The sequence below is a fragment of the Athene noctua genome, chromosome 16, assembly GCF_965140245.1.
Source record: "Athene noctua chromosome 16, bAthNoc1.hap1.1, whole genome shotgun sequence".
Classification (NCBI taxonomy): domain Eukaryota; kingdom Metazoa; phylum Chordata; class Aves; order Strigiformes; family Strigidae; genus Athene; species Athene noctua.
The window spans coordinates 14798698-14806129 of NC_134052.1; positions in this window are offsets into that span (position 1 = coordinate 14798698).

The window sequence follows — 7432 nt, forward strand, 5'->3', positions numbered from 1 at the left end:
GAGGTGGCTCCTTGGGTGTCCTGGGGTTCACAGCTCGCTGACTTTAAGGAAAGAGAAGTGGAGCTGGGTTGCGCTGGGGGAGGCTGTAAAACCCAAAGCTCTGCCATATATGTAGCTCTGTCATTCATCATCTGTTAAGTCACTAATTTGCAAAGAGGCCAAGACACGTTGCCTGGGAGTCTTGGCTCCAGCTGTTTGTGCTCTGTCAGCGAGAAGCTGTCTCTCATCCGTGACGCAGGACAGAAAAGGTTGAGCCTCCTCTTCTGAGCAAGCCGCTGGTCTTTGTTCTAGGTGAGATAAAACTTCATCGTGTTTCTCAAATGATGCTCTGCCAAGCTCTGAACTTCACCAAAGCTGCCACAATGGCAATGTTTAAAGAGCCTAAAAATGGAAGAGATGAAATAAATACAGACAAGACCTCCTAGGAGGACCCTACTTGTACTTGCAGTCATTGAGGGAAAGTGGGAGAGACCGAGTCTCTGGCGGGGCTGCTTACAAGAGCTGCCAAGAATGCAGTTGTGTTGTACCTCACCGGGATCGTGATGGCTGCTTGAGCAGGAAAATCCAGTGCTATCAGCTCTTTGCAGTTTGTAAACCAGTTTTTGTCTTTCCCTTTAAGCTCTGCCAAGGCGCGCTCCCTCCGAGAGGCTGTTCAGCGTTGCCAAAGCTGTTGAATTTTACAATAGATAAATCAGCTTCTGCCAGGAAACACAGAAAGGCTGGAGTGTCTTCCTAAAAAAATTTTTTGCCACTTCTGATTGAAGTGCTGCTGCTTAATATCAGCAGTTCTGCGTTGGATTGCTCAAGTTGCCTTAATATAACAGTGTTTGACTACCTAGCACAAAACCCTCTTGTATATATGTTTTTTGTCCTACTCCACTGACATGGATGGTTAATATATGTAAATTGATGTGCCAGACTACATAAAGGCTGTTGTGATCAAGGTCAGACTAGGAATTTTCTTCTTTACAGAAACCTTTCTGTTTGTCATTGCATACAAGCTTGTTGCAATTCAAGAGTGAATTGCTTTTTTTTAACTCCTTCACAAATTTCCTGTTGACTCCAGCCATCAGCTGTCACTTTTGGGATGTATTCCAGTGCAATACACTGGGCTTGAGTTACAAATTTAGTCCATCTAGACAGGGCTTAACCATCCAGTTTAGGCTCCTCACTGTTACTGCAGTATGGACAAGAATAATCTGGATCTAAGACTGCTTGTAAGTCTCTTAAACTCCTTGCCCACACCAAGGTGTGTCTCCAAACCGGTTGTAAAACTTGAGTATAAAGCATATCAAAATAAATACCTCTTGTGTAGCCTAGGCTGCTAGTGATAGCCAGGCTAGTTAAATTAAACCTCTGCAGAACAGACTTACCTGTCTCTACGTCTGTTAAATGCCTGTCCTCTCAGTGATGGTTGTGAAGGCTTTTTTTTTTTCATCTGGAAAAGGCCACGCACCCTCCGGGCTCTGCCTGTGTGGCAGTCCAGAGACTCTCCTGCCTTTCTTCGTTCATGACCCATCTCCTTCCAGAACCCACGAGGTGTCAGAGGGGAAACAGCTCCACCGCGCTTGGTCACCGCTGCCAGCGGAACAGGAGGTGTGACAAGGAGACTGAAGCTGAGCGTTCAGGTGAATTATGTCTGGATATCAGCGCACGTGGGAAACGCTCGCGCTGTGAGTGGCTGCTGCGTGTCGCCAGCTCAGGACCTGTGAGTCTTCCTTGGGCTGTTGTCCGTGTGCTTGTGTAGTCTTAACACAAGCTGGGCTCTGCAGGGTGCGTTCCTTGGGCTGAAACTCCTCCGGATCAGTCCCAGTGCAAACCCTCTCTTGCACTGGTTGTGACAGAGGACTGGGGCAATGTACCGGCTCCCACAGAAGATGCTATTTTCAGAGCCTGTGGTCAGAGGGAGGCTGCTGGTGAAGTCTCACTTCTCCTTCCTTCCTCTAGAGGGGATTGTGTTACTGTGCATGGGTGTTGAAGGAATTTAGCTTAAACAGGGTCTGAATTAGCTGGATGCAGGGTTAGAAATGTGTTCCTGCTTGTGTATCTGCTTATCCGCAGTCCCACCCTGATCTCCACCTTTGACTTTCACGCTGCGTTAAGCCTACACGACGCGAACTTCTCTCCCCCAACCACACACACCTACTCCTTTGATTTTACTTGCTACCTCACATTTTGGCTCTTCCTCCTCTCTGACTGAGTGCACCAAGCTGGCTGGAGGCAGTTTAAAACTCAGGCTGTAATACATACCAGGTTCTCAGCTGTTACACTAACCCGTTGCCCTGGTCCTTCGCTGTTAAACCAGTGTTACAGCCCGTTCTTTAGGATGAGGCAGCAGCAGACTCACGGTGTGGAGCCGGACAGGACCGTCCTCTCCATCACTCCTGATGCAGGTGTGGCACAGCAACAGCCAACAGTTCTCCTTCGTGGATCGTGATAGGATTACACTTACCCTGCCAGGAGCTGTTCCTTTGGCCGTGTTCAGTGAAGGCTAATTGTAACGTAATTACCACATTCCCATTACAGCACGAGACTGGAGACTTGCCCATATCTGAAGCTTGAGGGTTTATTCTCTGGGAGGAATGTGGGTCCAGGATTGATCACTGCATGTACTGTGCAACATCTGACATGGCCCTGACCCATTTTAGGGCTTCCAGGCCATGCTGGGGAGCTGTGAGTGCAGCTCTCCGGCCTGCTCCTCCCTGGGAGGCTGCTCTGGAGCTGGAGCAGCAGAGGAGCATCGCACAGAGCCCCAGAGCAGGGACTGGGAAGTCTCCACGTCCTGGCCAAGTGGTCTACAACCCCTGACTTCAATCTTAACAACACGTTGAAGAGCCTCACCCTCAGGGTGAACGGAGGGAATGAAACTCATCTGGCCCACCCCGAAGTCTCACACCCAAGCACTGGTGTGGGAGCTGAAAGTTAAAGATTATTGACAGTTTTTAACGTTTCTTCTAACAGTCTTCTAAATGTTGAAGAATAGAGAAGTGAAGATGGTGCAGGTTCCATGTCTTGTTGCATAAGAGTGGGTATTTTTGTTGTTGTTTATTTTTTTCCCATGAAAACACGTTTGTTATGAAAATAAGTAATTGGTGGTGTTTTCATTAAAGCTGTAGGTCCTGAAGCAATGCAACTGTGGGAGAATTTAATTTTCCAGGGGTATGGGGTGTTTGTTGGGGTTTTTTCACAAGCTAAAGTTCTATCCCCTGTAGTTTCAGAGAACCATGAATGACCTGTAATTGTTTAAAATGTGAAGGGAAACAATGATCCCCCTATTTGCTATTTTGAAGCCAGCCAGATTACTTTGACTTATGTTTGATTGTTTGGGGTTAGCAGTCCTCCTTTTCTGTGGAAAGTAATAATATATATTGTTCTGACACCCAGATTTATTTTCTGGAACAAACGAAGGACGCTCAATGACACGAGAGCCCCAGCTTAGATTTATAACTGGCTAATGAGGAATTGCTGAAGAACGTGCTCATTTTCTGCCACTAGGAGGTAATAAATCCCCCCAAAAAAACTTTTTGGGCTCTAAGAACGCTGCTGTCCAGTCTCATTATCAGCTTCCAACACAGAAACAAAGGAGCCTCCATGGTGCAACACGCTCCCCTGGTGCACAGCAATCTCAGGGCTGGCTTTCATGGCTACAAGACCCTTCCCCTGGGTGCCGTGGGATGAGAGATCTCCCCGGGAGATGCCTCCAGCATTGCTGAGCTGCTGTTTTTAACTGTGTTTCTCGGGAGGTGTTTGCTGTGAGGTAGCCTCTAGAATTTGCTGTGGCATTGACATCAATGAGTTTAAGCAGCAAATAGCCCCAGGGGTGGATTGTGAGCTTTACAGACAAATATAAACTTCTTTTTTCAAAGCAGCAGGGAGAACCTGGCTGTCAAACAATGCTGTGCTCTCTGCTGCCCAGCCCGGCTGGCCAAGCTCCAGCCCAGGTGAACACACCTCGCTGGGGACAAGGATTTACCCCTGGGGAAAATGGCAAGAACAGCCACAGGGAGATCTTTCTCACTCAGAGGAAAAGCAGGCCCTGCAAAATTGGGGATTTTATTGTGTTGATGTTGGCTGTGAACTCCTCACTCCTTTAGTTTTTGGTTTGGGTTTGTTGGGTTTTGTGGTTTGGGGTTTTTTTGCTAAACTGAATCAAAATCAGCGGGTGGGGTGAGAAGCGATGGCTGATTGCCAGCTGCAGACTTGCTGGCACCGCATGTGCCAGCTTGGAGCAGGGAAAAGCTGAATCTCAGTCTGTTGCCAGGCTCTCCTACCCAGCACGGGAGATTTCTGCAGCCCTCCGCTTGAAATGCCGAGCCTGAGCTGCCCTGGGGAGGATGCAGTTAGACAAAGGACTAAGGCAAACTTTGCAGCCGCCAACAAGGATGACTGTGACAGATTGTAGCGTCTCCTCTGTGCTCACTCCTGCCTTGTTGCTGCAAGTGTTCTTTATAAATAGGGTTTTTAAATCTTTTTTTTTTTTTAAATCGTGCATTTATAATTTAAAAACAAGCTCCTGTCTTTTTCTCAGCCCTGCTTGAGAAGAAGAAAAAAATTTTAAAAAATAAGGAAAGATCAGTGGGTGCTTAACCTTCTACTTGATGTTGTAACAATGTTGGGAGCTGAAAACCAAGATACCTGACTGCGCCCAAGGTGCCTCTGTCTTTTCTGAACACTGAAGAAGTCAAACTACTTACTAATCTACTGAAACAGAAAAATTCAGACACTACAGTTCCTCTGGAGAGGAGACCTAGATGAAGTGACTCTGCAGTGTTGTATGCATATTCATTGTAGCCTTGGACTCCAAAGCCATAGCATGAATAGCAGTTTTCATCTGTAGATCTAGCTGATAGCTAATGATCTAATTAAACCCTGCACAGGTGGGGGAGACCTATCTAGGGACTGTTTTTCTCAGCCCTGAAATGCTGTCACCTCCAGGGTGGAGTTAGCATCAGTTTTCTCAGTTTATTCCCTTCAGTGACACAAAATGCTGTGGGGGAAAGGTGTCAAATCTGCACAGGACACTCCTGAGGTTAATTAAGAGCTGGGTGCTGTGAGCATGGGGCTCACCTGACTTTGCTTTAATGTCCCTTTTCTCCTGAACTGATGAGATGCTCTTCCCCCTAAACACTGGGGTAAAAATCCCCAAGGTTGTGACATCCAGACTGCTGTGCTGATGGTGAGGAGAAGTTCCTCCACGCCTGGATCCTTCCTCTGATGTGGACCAGTCACAGATGCCAGGGAAAGAGGATAAGAAATGGTGAGTAATCTCTCCACTAACACATTCTTGTAGTTTCCAGCAATGAAGACACAAGTAAGCATCCGGATTACCATGTCCTATGCCAAGACCTGTCCTGCATGAATTTACCTAATCCCTTTTTTAATCCATTAGATTTTGAAATTTAATATTCAGCAATGACAAGTTGCACAATTTAATTTTATGCTGGTGAAGGGGAAAAAAAAAAAATCCTGTAATTTGTCTTAAGACTGCTGACTCATTTCATGAGCTTGGCCCTGGTCCTTGTTGGGAGAACAAGTCACCTTCTCTGTACCAGTTATAATTTTACAGCCATCTTCTGTCCTCTCATGAGAACTTTTTAGTCTCTCTAGCTGCCCCTCATCCACCATCCTCAGCAGACCTGGGTATCGCCGGCTGCTGAGTACTCCCAGGACTTGAGAAGGGGAGATAATATATTTTTAGTAGTTTCTCTTCCTTGTTTTTGTGTCTTAAGTAGACACATTAATGTCTAATTTAAAGGGTACATTTTACAAGGTTATTTATGGAAGTAATAAGCTTTTCTCCTCTTGTGTTTTTCATGAAATAAGCTGGCAAGAGCTGAAATCTGTGTTACTGTAACAGCAAAATATTCACTCTTAGGCTTGGAGCTTCACTTGAAATAGTCAAATAGTCTCTCCTTTTATTATTTTTATTATTATTAGGAAGACATTTAATATCCAATGAATAAAACAGCAGCAGTTTCTCCCTAGGTGAAGTGAAGAATACCTGATGGAGAAAGAAAGCAAAGGGGGAACCCCTGGTCTCTTGTGCACCTCTGCAGTGAGAGGACACGGTCGTGGGATCGGCCAGGGCAGCAGGCGAATCCTCTCAACCCGTTATGCTGGTAATGAGGTGACATTAACCTTAGATCATTCTGCTTTTAGCTCTGTGCTACTGTTTCTACCATCGAAAGCAGCCCTGGGCACGCGGTGGGCACGGGAAAGCAGCTGCCTGCAGGTGCTGTTGTTTGGCAAATTCCAAATTAGCCCTGGGCTAGGAGAAGGGATGGCTCTGCGGTGGCTCTGTGGGTCGGATGGCCTGGGGAGTGATGGGCGAGAGCTGGACACCAGCTCTGAGGAGGAACACAGGGCCCTGCTGTGTGCGGGCAGGGTGCAGGAGCCGCCTGCCCGTCTGGGATGGGATGGGCAGGTTTGGGGGAGCTCTCCCCACAGCACACATTCACCTTAGGAATGAAGGATGCTGCAGCGGCGGGTGGGGACGAGCCCTGCCTGCCCTGGGAGCCCCTCAAAGGCCCTTTTGCTGAGACTGGCACAGACCCACCAGCATCAGGACAGCGGAGCAGACTCCAGATGTTCTGAGAGCTGCCCCAGGGCTGCCAGCGTGCACAAGGGGAGCCTGTTTGCCTGCGTTTATGGCCTGGCGTGATCCGGCAGAGCCCGGATAGAAGGAGCCTTGTTGGTACAGCCCATCGCTGCTGCTCTCCACGCAGCCGGGCTGCAGCGCCTGTTTGACTTGGACTGGAGCACTGAGGGTTGTTTAGCCCCACCAGCTACACCTCTGCTGCTCCTTCATCAGCAGAGAGCCGGCGGTGATGCTGCCGGGGGAAGGATAGTGTAGCCAGCAGGAGCAGGGAGGTGACAGTCCCCCTGTGCTCTGCACTGGTGAGGCCACACCTGGAGGGTTGGGTCCGGTTTTGGGCACCTCAATATGAGAGAGATCTGGAGGGGCTGGAGCGAGGGCAGAGGAGGGCAACGAGGCTGGGGAAGGGCTGGAGAATCAATCCTGTGAGGAGGCAGGGCAGGAGCTGGGGCTGTTCAGTGTGAGGAGGAGGAGGCTGAGGGGAGCCCTCATCCCTCTCTGCAGCTCCTGACAGGACATTGCAGAGAGGCTGGGGCTGGGCTCTGCTCCCAGGGGATCAGGGACAGGACAAGAGGGAACGGCTGGAAACTGCCACAGGGGAGGGTCAGGCTGGGCAGGAGGAGAAAATGTTTCCCAGCAAGAATGGTCCGAGAGTGGAACAGGCTGCCCAGGGAGGGGGGAGTCCCCATCCCTGGGGGGGTTTAAGGGCCGTTGGGATGAGCTGTGGGGGATGTGGGGTAGGGGAGAACTTGGTAGAGTCAGGCTGAGGGTTGGACTCGATGATCCGGAGGGGCTTTTCCAACCTGAATGATTCTGTGAGGACCAGTGTACCTCCAG